Source organism: Bactrocera neohumeralis, chromosome 5 (genome assembly GCF_024586455.1).
Source record: "Bactrocera neohumeralis isolate Rockhampton chromosome 5, APGP_CSIRO_Bneo_wtdbg2-racon-allhic-juicebox.fasta_v2, whole genome shotgun sequence".
NCBI lineage: Eukaryota > Metazoa > Arthropoda > Insecta > Diptera > Tephritidae > Bactrocera > Bactrocera neohumeralis.
Window position 1 is genome coordinate 18,170,636 of NC_065922.1, and position 14,518 is coordinate 18,185,153.

At 33.0% G+C, this 14,518-nt stretch overlaps 1 protein-coding gene across 3 annotated transcripts in view; it reads left to right on the forward strand.

The window, feature by feature from the left end:
• The first annotated feature begins 377 nt into the window (after positions 1 to 377).
• LOC126760138 (furin-like protease 2) overlaps positions 378 to 14,518 on the forward strand; it is a 395,670-nt gene continuing 381,529 nt past the window's right edge. For all 3 annotated transcript variants that reach the window (XM_050475573.1, XM_050475575.1, XM_050475576.1), the window contains exon 1: positions 378 to 1,015. The gene's annotated coding sequence lies outside the window, so the exon portion shown is untranslated. The remainder of the gene's footprint in view (positions 1,016 to 14,518) is intronic.

Genomic DNA, 14,518 nt, shown 5'->3' on the forward strand with positions numbered 1-14,518 from the left:
AAATGTTGCTCAATACATTTTAATTATTATATTTGTCTATATGTTTATAGACACATCATTTCAACAACATTAGAGCCGGCTAGTTCGTCACTACTTTGCAAAATACACAGCAATACAGAAATCTTCACACATTTTCGTCGTTCGCTCTGCCGCTAATATTCGCTACCGACTGTCATCGGCCTGCCAACCTGCATATACACATAACCACTCACCAATGTTTAACTCCCAATCCGTTGAGTTGTGAGTAAAGCAATCGTTTATTGGTGTGTTGTTGAAATTTGACTTCGTACTTTATGCACATATTGTGGAGCTCACAGCCCCAAGTATTGGAGTCATTCGGTTTGGTCGTTTCAGTTTCAGTTGGAGCGTGTTTACGAACGGTTCGTTTCGTTTGACGGAATCGCGTGTAGTGTCCGTATTGTCGTTGAATCGCATTCGCAAGCATCGCACGCTAACCTCGTGTACGGTTCGTTCTCGTTTTTTTTTTTTGTAATCGCATAAAAAAGCCTACGAAATTATTGAAAAATATCTGCATATTGTGCAAATATTAACGCGTTTATGAAGCTAAATTAACAAAAGTGTTAATAATTGGTAAAAAAAATTGTGATAAAGTGTGTTAAAGTGCAATACTGAGTGCGCGTTTTTTTCGCAAGTACCCCGCTGCCAATACGAGCAGCGTTACCCTTGATCGGTGCAGTCGACGCGACAGCAGCCAGCAGCCAGATTTGGTGACTTCGTGCGTCTTTTTAACGCTACACACGGCATCGTTGTACATTTCGTGACGGTCCAGCGGTAACGCCAGTAGTTCTGCTGTAAGCCAGTCAGTGAGTTAGTCAGCCAGCGAGCCAGCCATCTCGTTTGCAAAACCGAGTATAGGAGTTGGCAAAAAACTTATTTCGATTTCGTATCCGTTTATATTGTTGTCGGCGGCATCGTCATTACGACACATTTGAGCGCTGCTGCTTCATTTTCGTTTGCGGCCGAAATTGTTTCGTGCGTGTCGATGCGTTTGTGTGTATGTATTACAGTTATTTGAGTATGAATATGCTTATATAGTAATAGAAATATATTTTTTCACAAATATTGGCTACTAACAAACATTGTATGAGCATTTTTAAAGCGTCTTCACACGAAGCAATGCTTAAAAGATATTTGCAAGCGATTTTTTGCGAGGTTTAAAGGCTGCTGGAGTAGTATATATTAAACAAATATTTTTTTTTTCAATGTATATATTATTTTGTAACCCATTTTGGTATGCTTGCGGTATGTATGTATATATATAATATATTGCAGGCCAAGCTCCAGAAAAACCGAAATACCATTAAGTTTGTGTAATTTACGCGAAACCAGAAATTAAGTAACCCACAACAGACAACAACAAATATAGTACCATAATTACATATATATGACTGTGTATTCAAGCCGAAAAAGTTTGCCACACTTAACGCCTACAGCTCAACTCCAATAACTTTCGATTGAGTGAAGCTTTCGTGCAAAAAATTAGCAACCCATAACCGAGAAAGGAGAAATAACGAATTAATAATTAACAGTGCAATGCAATAAAAGTAAATTTCATAAGCACTGTAGCTACGGGTGCAAGCAAACATATAAAATAGATGTGTATATAATTAAAATAATTAATGGAAATTTAATAAAAAACTAAAATAAAATAAAAAAATATAAAAAATAATAAAAATAAAATAATAAAAATTTATAAAAAAATACAAAAACAAGAAAAATCTTTTATTGGACCGAAGCCATTATACCCTTCACAAATATAAGAGTTTTTCTTACAAAAACTTGAATTTCATAGGACCGTTAGTATGACAGCTATAGCATATAGCGAACCGATCCTCAAATTCTTTTCGGAGATTTTACCGTTAGTATGGACAATAAGTTGTGTAAAATTTTGTGAAGTTCCCTGGTCAAATAAAAAAGTTTTCATATAAGAACCTGGTTTTGATTGGACTGTTTGTATGACAACTATATGCCAGAGTGGTCCGATCTGAATTTTTTTTCGTTGATTATATACTTTCTTTAGTAAATACTATGGCAGAAGTTTTTGAAGATATCTCTTAAAATAAAAAAGTTTTCCATACAAGGGCTTGATTTTAATATATCTGTCTGTATGACAGTCATATGCCAGAGTCCGATATCGGTGGTTCCGATCGGCGTTTCCGACGAATGAGCGGCTTCTTTCGCAGAGAATAAATTGTGCAAAATTTTAGAGTGATATCTCAAAAACGGAGGGACTAGTGCGCATTTATAGAGATGGACATTCCGACAAACAGACAGACGGACACACCGACATGGCTAAATCGGGTCATATTATACATATGTATTATATTTTATAGAGTCTCTGACGTTTCCTACTGCGTTTTATAAGTTTTGTTGCAAACTTAATATATCCCGTGCAGGGTATAAAAATTAAATCAAATTAAAATAATAAAAAGTAAATAAAATATTGTGGTATTTGCAACTAATAAATAATGCCATAAATTAAATTACGCTGTGCATACTCTGCGGTTGCCATATAAATTTTATATTTGCTGCAAGCCAGCATAGCCTAGTGCTAACGCAATCAACACGAGCAAATGGCGAAAAATGTTTACAAACATATTCGAAATAATTGAAACAGTTACTTAAATAAACTATTTGCTACCAAGGAATTAAATTCATAAGGCACCTACTAACTCGTAGAGCCGCAACGAAGTTTTGTTTATTTTCTTTATTTTCATTTAGAAAAATAAATAAATAATTTCAAATATTTGCTCTGAAACTACAAAAGCTTTATTCTCCAACGGTTACCAATTCGTTTTCTAATTTTCAATATTTTTATCTCTCCACTTTTGGCATCTTTTGCACTCGAATCTTAGGTGTATGCATATAAGTGGTACATACTGCATATATATTTGTGGTACACACTGTTTATATACATTTACATATGTATATGTGTATTTGCCAAGTGTTTTTGACTTTCGTGTGCGTCGTCAATTTATGACTGTGGGTTAGGTCAGCAGTCAATAGGTTAGTTGGCGCTGAATTGGTTGTGTATTTATAACTGCACCTTTCACATTTACATTCGCGCCAACAAACAACCTTGTGTAGAGTATTGTATATACATATATATTTGTGTATACATATGTGAATTGCCAGCTTTAATTCCAGTGAAAAATTAAATTTAAGATGACGAGCAAATTTTGCAACTCACGCTTTTAATTTAAGGAAATACTAACGACTTCTGAGATCGTGAATGAAAGGCTGTGTTTTTGTATTGAGTTTAATTGTTGTTTGACATTTCTTTGGAAACTTTGTAAGATGAAGTGTTTCTTATGATCGAGAAATAACAAAAAAACAGAAAGCAATATAAAATTAAAAACATGCTGTCTCAATTTTAAGGGAATAAGGAAAGTATTGACTCCATTCAGTCCATTTAGAGCACAAAGACATGCTGCTAACATGAAATAATTCTCGCTAAATTTCAATTTTAAATCTGACACATTGCCCAATATTTTCGGTAAAAAGTCAATTACAGATACTGGAGTCCAAATATTCAGTACTTAGCTGGCTCAACAATCTTTGTTGGATTTTTTGGACAATTTTTGACCATAGGGTGGCATGATCTAAAGAGATTATTTGTGCAAAGTTTTATGCGGTTATATTAACTGCTTATTGATTTGTGTTCCGGAAAGCTAAACAATCAGATGGACTTTTAAATTGTGTTATATGGAAAAGTAGGCGTGGCTGTAGTCCGATTTCGCCGATTTTCACACTCTTACATAAGAATTTCACCGACCGAATTTGATTGACATCGGTTTGGGCAGGTGTTTTCACCTATAGGCGTTGCCATACCCTTCGCCTAATTCTGACCCCGGCTCCATTTTTTGAAACAAGTTTGGCGCTATATGTAAAATTATAATGTATACTTCATGTTTAAATAAAAACATTTAACATATGATTTTAAATAGCCCTAACTGTTGGCCGCTTTATCAGCTCATTCTGAGAATTGTTATTGGTGCTTTTCAGTTTTCCAAAAAAAATTAAATATTTAGAATGATTACTGGCTTAAATGGCTTTCACAAAACCTATGGCTGTAAGTGTTTTAATATATTTTTTGGAAAAAAATGTATTTGCATATGGAATTTTTTAGTCTAAATCTAAAAACTTTAAATTAGTTCACACTATATCTGTTGCAGGAAAATTTAGACTTGTTAAAACTAAATCTACTTTAGGAAAATTTAAAGGTTTCACCTTTTCTCAGTAAATTACTCGGAATTGATGATGAGTGCTTTGCAAAACTTTATTCACTTGCGGTGAAAACTGTTGACGGGCTTTAACAGGAAATCGCTTTTTCGCTGGAAAATGAGTTTTTAATATTTACTAGTTGAGTTACGTATTTGTGCAGTTCGAAGTAAAATAAATAAATTTTATAAAATTTATTTACGTAAAAATTAAAAATAGTTACAAACAAAATTTTCAGAATTATTCAAAAACACCAAGAATTAAATAAATAGATTTTCATACTGAAATTCGAACCTTTTTTCTTTGAGTGGTAGCATATTTTGGGTAGTCGAAAGAGTCTTTTCGTATTTTGTCAATAGATGTCGTTATAGTGGTATATCTCCAGTGCTACCAGTCACATTATGTTATACCATAATGAAATTTTAAGCTTCATTTATCCAAAAAAAAAAAAAATCGGGGAAGAAAAGGTTACGGCTGTTCAAAAATGAGTGAAAATAATGAAGAAATTCGCTTTACTTTGAAATTTGTGTATAGAAAAGAGAACTGAATTTCATTGGTGGCTAATTTGAGAAGTTTACGGAGACAGCATCGTCATCAGTTCGTGTAGTACAACAATAGAACGTTCGCTTTCGTTCTGGAAATTTCGAAATTTTGATTTACACTGATGGAATAATGTCTCTAATAGAAAAGTGGTCGACCGAAATTGTACATATTTGTTTATTTATTATTAGTACAAATACAAAAAAAAATAATACGATATACGAAAAGACTTTTTCGACTACCCAATATTATATATTGTGACAAAAAAGTACCCGGAAATTGTAAATAAAACGCAAAATATTTATTTATTCATCAATATTCATTTTGACGCCTTCAAAGTAATCTCTACCAGATGTAATACACTTATGCTAACGATTTTTCCTGTCCTCGAAACACTTTTCATAAGTACTTTTTTGGATGGCCTTCAGTTCATTCAGCGAATTTTGTTTTACCATTTCGATCGACTAAACACGGGTTCCATTGAGACGATTGTCGACTTGTTTGCATGTCAAACTCATAAACCGATGTCTCGTTGGCAGTTGTAGTGATTTTCATGAATGTGGAATAGGAATTCGCACAATCGCATGTGTGAGGAGACCTGTTACGGTACTCTTTTTGAAAAAAAAAGTCAGCCTTATCGGGAAGAGTCGAGCAAGAACGCGTTTCATACACAAAATATCCTAAATTATTCGAACATACTCACGAGAGATGTCGAGCCTCTTGACATTTCTCCTAAACTTGGTTGACGATCTTCAAGTACTTATATACTTTACTTTTTAATATTTTGATCAACTGAAGAGTTCGAAGGTCATTTAAAACGAGGCATGTTTTCAACGATCTCTCGATCGTCTTTAAAGGCTTTACCAAACGTAAGCTCGTGTTTTTGATATAACTGAATCACCATAAGCCTTAAACAACATTTGTAACGACTTCGCACAAGAAATTTGGTTATAAATACAAAATTTGAGACAAATTCTTTGATATTTAAGTTTTTTTCACTATAAAAATCGCAACACACTATTGAGGTGTACCGACTTAAGCAGCTGCTGTCAAGAAACTGGTTGACAGATCACGTTTATATAATATTTGACACAGCAATTAAGGACAGTCCTACCAACTTAGAAAACAACTTTTTTTTTTAAATATCATTTACGCGTCCACTTTATTTACAATTTCTTATGCTTCTTTGTCATAATGTGTACAATTTTTTTTTCGTTAAATAAAATTTATAAGCTCGAAAAGTCTAAAATTTAGTTAAATACTGCCTTGAATTTAAACATTTCTTTGATATTTTCTTTATTTATTTATTAATTCATTCATTTATTTCATATAAAATAAAATCTTTAAATTGTCCCAAATGAAATGCTTTATTATACATATCAAAAAATAATTTTCTCTAAAAATTATTTGCTTTAAGTCCAGCAGTTGGTAACTTTTATCTTTTTTCTTAGCTCTCAGGCATTTCTTCACGCTCGCTGCACATATAAAGTTCTGGTTACATATCTACATATGTATCTAAGTTTATAAATAAATTTTTAAAGCATCTACCACATATTCACATGTATTTCTTATCTACTAGTATAAATCGTCTTCGTTGCTAGTCACTGCTAGCTGAAGTTGCAATGCACAGCGTAGTCGGCAACATAAATATTAAATTTATGTATTTCTTTATATATACAATTGTACATATATATGACTGGTACATGAAGCTGGCGGTTACCTAGCAGTGCTCTTCAACTGGTTGAGCTTGTCTCATACATAAATACTTGCAGGCATTTATTTATAAATCCATATAAAGCTGCATATCTAACTGACTGATGACAATGTGACACTCGGATTGCTCTTGGTGTATGCTTTGGCATCATTATTCTTTGCTATGTTGTTGCTGTAGCTTCTGCTTTGCAGCTCAGCATTGCTTTTGCAATTCAACATTATTATTTACTGGCATTTATTTATTATTTTTGCTCGTATTTTATTTATATTTTTTGCTACGCGGAAACTGGTATTCAGTTTTTTTCTACTCATATTTATCATTAATTTTTTTTCAAACTTTCGATTTGCGTTTTTGTGTTCTTCATTTGGTGTTGCCACGCTCAAAATAGTAGTTTGGTGAATGTTTTTTTCAATACTAGTTTGTGGAATTTAATTATGAAAGAAAATATTAAATATTTTGAATTAGGAAAGTTGGATTCTGGTGTTTGGAAAGTTAATCTTTGGAAAAAAAATTCTACTTACACACATAAATATATTGTTGCTTTCGAATAAATTATTGTAGTAAATTTATGTTTCGAAATTTTTCATTTTAAGATTTTCTTCGTCATCTAAAATGCAAAAAATTGAAATTGAATTTTTTATTGCTTACGTTTCACTATATCATTTTATATATATACATATGTATGCATAAACTTTCCAGCTTCCGCTGTCAGATTTAACCACTATATAACGAATATATAAACATTTTATTACCAAAACTCAAATTTTGTTTTGAATGAATGTTTTCTATCATATCGTTTTTGCTTCGCCTGTAAACTTATGAAAATTGATGTTACGTTATTTGGCATTTTAGGTGACGATATGTGCATAAATTTTAGTCTTCTGTAGACAGAATGACCTGAATTGAATTCACAGCTGAAATAATAAAACTTGAATTCCTAGAAAAATGAACTAAAGCTTAGAAATTTATGCGTCGTACTATATTTAACCCCTGTTAATACAAGTCTTGTAATATTATTCTAAAAGCACTTAAAATATTATTGACACATTTATTATAGAGGTGAACGGATATTTGCTCCCTTTTCTGGTAAAATTTACATTAAAGACTATTTTTTACCTATGAATTTGAAAGCTGACAAAAAGCTGATAAGAAAAAAATTTTAATAAAAATGAGAAATACGCCTGATAAAGCGTTTGTCAACTTTGGTTTAAACCTTGAAAAAATTTAGTTTAATTTACTCATCTAAAAGCCTACAGGTCTTTAACTGTCTCCACATATGTAGCTGATGGTAGAAGTCTCGACAATGCAATGTTAATTTTTAAAAAATACACGCAGAGATTTGGATAGTCACAGTAATGGGTAATGGCTGTTTTCGAAAACTATTTTTATAATCTGTGTGTGTGAAAGTGTGCAAATTTAATGAAAAATATTTAAGACGACATATATTCTGTTAAGTTAGGTTAGGTTTTATAGTTAATCCTCTCAGAGGTCATCATCGCTTTTGAATAGTTGTAAACTGGTTCTTTGTAATATAAAAATCTCTCCAAAGATATACAAAATTTCTCATATTTTGACCGATTTGAGCTTATCGCATGCAATTATCGAAGTCAACATTTTATAAGGACATTAAAGCACAAATCATAATTATTTTTTTCATTTTTCGAAGTTAGCCACCGCAATCGAAACATTAGGCTTCGAAATTATTGCAAAATATTATTATTAGTAATATAAAGTAGGTTTCGAAAAACTTTTTCGACTCGAGACCTATGGCTGGACAACGGAAGCAAAAGTACCCACGCATCCAATGCAAGGACCAAGCGCATAGCGATCTGTCTGCACTTGGCATGTATTACTGGCGAGACTTCGCAGAAGATACTGGTAACTGGCGAAGTTTCGTGTACTCAGTCCAGACCGGCTCACGGCTGTAGTGCCTAAGAAGTAGAAGAAGTAGATCCTAAAAAGTTCTATGGATTAGCTTTTATTTTTATTTCGACTGTATATAAACATTTTTAGCCATATTTAAATGACAGTTGCTATGTGAGATCAAAACAGAAACTTCAAACAACATTTTTCATTACAAATGTACTATTTATAACAAAGTTTACAAAGTCAGTAAGTTCGTTTTCGAACTATAAAAGCAAGTATTTCGATTTTGAAAGATAATTTCGAAAATTTTGAGACATTTTTTTACTCTTGAATCGTATTTCAAAAACGTTTTCGAACCTTAAAAGCAAGTATATCGATTTTGAAAGCTAACTTCGAAAATTGGAGACATTTGTTGTTTGAACTTGGCATTTCGATTTTCGAAAATTGGAATTTTTTTTTTACTTATTACTCAAAATTTCGAAAAAGTTTTCGAACTTGACAAGTTTTTCGATTTTGAAAGCCAACTTCGAAAGTGGAGAAATTTTTTTATTATGACTCAAATTTCGAAAAAAATTGTTTGATCCAAAACACAACCCAGTGTTGTGCAGTGTTATTGATACATGTATATCCACTTAAATGCGCATAAAAATATTTCAAAACAATTATTCAAAAAAAAAAAATAAAAATATTATAAATAAACATACAAACAGCATAAAATTGGCAACACCAGTCGCCCTAGATTTCCAACAATCTGTTCTTTGGGCAGTGTTATTTTCTGCACAACTACACGACTGCAGGCCGACAGTTGTCGTTCTCCCTTCTGCTCCTATTTTTGCCAACGACGGCATTTTTAACGCTAATATGTAAAATGTAAAATTATTCACAGCATTTATTTTCGCAGCTAGCTCTATTATATCAGTAATAACAATTGTCTTCTATTTAATTACATAAAAAATTTCACTTTGAACAAAATATTAAAATTTCAAAGAGAATGGCCACAACGAAAGTCATACAAAATGGACACTCCGTTGTTTTTTTCTTATTCAAAATTACATTTTCCTGAACAACACGTTCTTCTTCTTCTTCTGATTAATCTATGCCTCAGTTGTAGCGCGTCTGCACTGTTACTGTGTTGTTGTTGCTATTGTTGTTATATGGTCGTCATGGCTTTTGCCATTTACTTTACTCTACATCAACCAAATGCCAATGATATTACTATAATTCTTCTTGCTGCTGTTGCTTTGGTCGACTGGAAGTTTGCGCTTTTGTTGTTGTGTTTGGCTTCTCTGCTGCTTTAATCAGCAGTTTACCCAGTCAGCGCCAATGGCATAGCAACTCTTTCATGTTGCTCTTTTATTTCGCTTTTTACTCAAGTTGTCCGCATCTTCTGCTCTGAGCTGCAGCTCTTGCTTGGAGCGTTGTGTAGCATTATATGTGTTTGCACGTGTGTGTGTGTGTATATATATATTTAGAGGTTTCTTTGGGTAAACCCCTTAACCAGCGCTTTGGCATCGATTGCGCGAACGTCGACTCACCTAAAAATAACTCCAACGCTCACTTTCAATCGGACGCGCTTTAGTCATGCTGAGCATCTCCGGTGTTTTGTTGTTTGTTATTGGATCTCCTTATGACATGAATATTTATTTGCCTACATTCTTCGCTTTAATCTTTTGCTTACTTACCTACTTACTTGCTTGTTTGCTTGGTTTAGTTTCAACGTTAAAAGTGCACAAGTCGCGTTTGCTTAGTTTTAATTTATGTAAATAATACCGTTATTTACGCTCATTATCAGCATTTGTAATGCATATAATATTAAGTATAATTTTCCCGTTATTATCTGCACGCATGCTGTTTGTCAGAGCGTGTTGCAATCAAGTATTCTTCTTCAATCTCTGCTTCTTCTCATTCTCGCTATATATTTGATTAAGCTTTGCGTACGGGTCAACGGAGCCAGCAGCGCTGCTGATAACTTTACGATCCCGTACGTTGAAAAATAATATACGACGCTTTCATTATGTACAGACGATTATAGATTATAGAGATATTTATAAAAAATATTCGCATTTTTGCTGTTGTTTTTTTACAACCAAGTCAGTGATAATTATAGTTCGTGCTTAAACAAGTTATTTCCTAATCAAACTTAGTTCGGTATGATAATAGATGCGGAAATACTAATTAAAGTGTTGAAAATGTTGAGATATTAAACACTGATTAGCGCCTCTCTGAAGTGTCACGTACCCGTGCAGAACTATTTATGGTTAATCTACAGTTGTAAGCAGCGAGTGCAGACCTACATGCCTTTTTATAATGATAAATAGGAACATCAATTTTCATTCCGCATAAAGCAAAAAGTAGTCAGATTTTTTGCTCTAGTGTCGATTACAAACATTAACTAAGTAAACTCCAAGAATTTAATATTCATATCTAATTTAAAAAGTCACTCTTATATTATTCACAACGTGAGAAGTGGACTTATCCCTCAATTTTATTTTCATTATTAAGCCAGATCTATAGTTTTTCTCAATATAATTTGATAGCTGTATAATTCAACCTCATGTTAACTACAAAATATTTTGGTTGATAGTTTAGGAATATATCACAAGTATCGTGTGGCTTCCCATTCCTCTGTTTTCCATGCAGCAATATACAATTATGTCAGCTCTCCCAGCAAATATAGACAATTAAGTTTACTCTCATCTAAACTATTGTTCAAGAATGGCTGACATTATACATATTACAAGGATTTCTATTCGATAAAAAATATGGATTTTAATAAACTAAAGGACCCTCGGTCACGCAAATCCCATACTGTGTATTCTAGAACAAGTTAATGCACTATTTCCATCAGAAAACTGTTCTTTATAACTTCATTATGACTTTGGAAAGCACACATATTTAATTAATATATCCTCAACCGGGCATACTCGTAATAAGTTTGAAACGAAATTTGTAACACCCAGATGGAAAGGTCGAAGGCCCTATAAAATTTACCATATATGTATAAATTGGAACAAAGAGTACCCGAAAAGTGTAATTACATTCCTCGGCTAAATGATATTGAGTGATGATCTGTAACCAATTTGTTTACAGCAGCTGTTTAAGTCGGTACACCTCAGCAGTGCGTTGCGATTTTTACAATGTGACTTAGTTGTTATCAAAAACACAAGCCTTCAAAGACGGTCGAGAGATCGTTGAAGGCATGCCTCTTTCTGGACGATCTTCGTTCGACCTCTTCAACTGGAGAAAATATTAGAAAGGTGAAGGATGTGGTGCTTGAAAAAAGTCAAGCAAGTGATCTCGATATCTCTCGCGTGTTCATTCGACTCGTACCGATAAAGCTGAACTTTTTTTCAAAAAGAATACGATTGTGGCCGATCGAAGTTAACGTATGTACTTCTTTTGATTATTTTTTTCTTTTTGAAAGTAAAAAACGAACTTTCATCGTGTCGTAAATTACATTTCTTTTGGTTTGTTTTCGAGAACAAGAGGTTAATAGATTCGTTGAAACTTAATTTTCTTCCTCGATGAATGTTGTATCAGCTCCATGGTTTAGTTCTTTAGAGTTAATATTAGCAAAAGCTATAAAAATTTTGAACCATATTAGAATACTTTGAATATTCTAAAATCCATAAAAAAAAAGTCCAAATATGTAGACACCTTTCACTTTGCTTGTTAGATATAACTTCTTCGCAGATTTATATCAGCGTTTGTGTAAAAGAGTATCGACAAATGTCATAAACTATAATTCAGTGTTTACTGAGTTGTTTCAAAATATCAAAAAACTCAAAAAATTCAAAACTGTCTTCATACCATACCTCTTATCTGAGAACGAAGTGCTTAGCTGGTTTCGAACTTTCAAATGTTCCCAAAATTGAGCGAGAGAGAGAGTGTCGCCACACCCTACCCAATTTGAAGCACGCTAAAGATGCTTGACATTAGTTAATTATTTATTTTTTCAACACTAATCCGTACATTTTCCCATAAAACTTGTGTTTCGTCAGGCTATATGAGATATGTGGAAATGTTGGGGAGTCCAAATGTCAAAATTTTCACTGTGTTGATATAGATTCCTCTGAAGTACGACTAATTTTTCAGCTGTATTCATAGCTCGGCTATAATCGCGTAAGCGGTGTCTATGCCAATTAAGAAGAAGATTCATCGCTTACTTTTTCTGTCGCAGCCGCTAAGATTAGACGTGGCTTTTTAGTGAATTCCTGGCGAAAAGCAATAATGTAACGATGAGCCAGCCTCCATAATTGCCAAACATGGCTCTAATGTACTCTTTCCTATTTTCGAAAGTAAAGAGAACCTTAGTGGGCAATCGTTAGCTGAAAATCGCTGAAAGAGCTAAATGCTGTCTCAAAAAATCAAGTTTAAGAACTGCTTCGACTATTGAAAAATGCGCTAGTATAATTGCATAATTTTGAATGAGGACTATTTTATAGGCGACAACATTAATGTGGACGAACGAATACTTTTTGTTTTGAGAAAACGAAAATTCACACCTCGCTTTCGCACGTTTCTAGCAACTCATTAGCATGATTGGGTTTTCGTACTAGCAGGCATTTTCAAAGCTTCCAGAGCTGTTGCAAATTAGACTATATTTATAAAGGCCTCTAAAGTAAATCCATTCTACCATAACAACTGACCTTGGTACTGTGAACAACATTACTTAATTTCTAACAGAAAATCGTTGCAGTGCTCACATACTAAAATGCCTTTTTTCTCAATCAACGCAATTATATATTTTAACACGCATTAAAATTGTAAAAAACAGATTATGAAAATTTAAAATTGAAATTATTATATAAAATTTGCAAAAGCTCAGTGAGACACAAGCTTAATCGAGAGCATCGCTGAAGTTCGCGTGCGTTGCTTACGCGTTCTGTAAGCTGCGGTTTTTACACATAATATTCATATGTATGTATATACAATATATGTATATAATAATCATATATAATCATGTATATTATCATATTCCAATTTATTTACTTATTAGAATTCCATAGAATTTCATTCTAGTATTTCACAAAGTTCTATATATTCATATACTATGTATTTATATATGTATATACCAGAGCTTCTATGAACTCTTGTTTATTGTGCGCTGCCGGCTGATTGTACGCTTGAACTCACACGCGAATTGTTATCTCATCTGTATGTTACATTGCTGTTGTTGTTATTATTATTATTGCGGTTGCAAAAATACAAAAGTAAAAAAAAAAAAATATTTTCATTGTAATTCAGTTTTTATTATTTTTAAAAATCATTTCACTGCTCTTTGCAACAACTTTTTTGAAGCACATATACATACGTATATATGACTTGTGTATATGTACATATATGTATGTATATGTAATTGGACCCTTATAGTTATTGCGGTATACCACTTTTTATAGACGTGAACTGTTTTTTTCGCATTTTCGCATTTTCCCATTTGTTTATTTAATATTATTTATTTCTGTATTGTTTTTCATTCCAATTTTCCTCATGCGCTGCTTGCGCTTCGTATTCTCAACTGGCCGTTCGTATTGTTATACCCTGAACAGGGTATGTTAAGTTTGCCACGAAGTTTGTAACACCCAGAAGGAAGCGTCGGAGACCCTATAAAGTATATATATATAAATGATCAGTATGTTGAGCTGAGTCGATTTAGCCATGTCCGTCTGTTATATATACATACATATACGAACTGGTCCCTTAGTTCTTAAGATATCATTTTGAAATTTTGCAAACGTCATTTTCTCTTCAAGAAGCTGCTCATTTGTCGGAGCTGCTGATATCGGACCACTATAACATATAGCTGCCATGCAAACTGAACCATCGGAATCAAGTTCTTGTATGGAAAACTTTCACATTTGACAATGTATCTTCATAAAAGTTGGCACAAGTTGTTTTCTGGGGAAACAATGTAATCTCCGAAGAATTTGTTTAGATCGGCTTACTATAGCAGATAGCTGCCATACAAACTGAATGATCGGAAACAAGTTCTTGTATGGAAAACTTTTGCATTTGACAAGATATGTTCACGAAATTTATTATAGAAAATTTTCTAAAGCAACAATGTAATATCGGAAGAAATTGTTCAGATCGGCTCACTATAGCATATAGTTGCTATACAAACCGAACGTTCGGAATAAAGGGCTTGTATGGAAA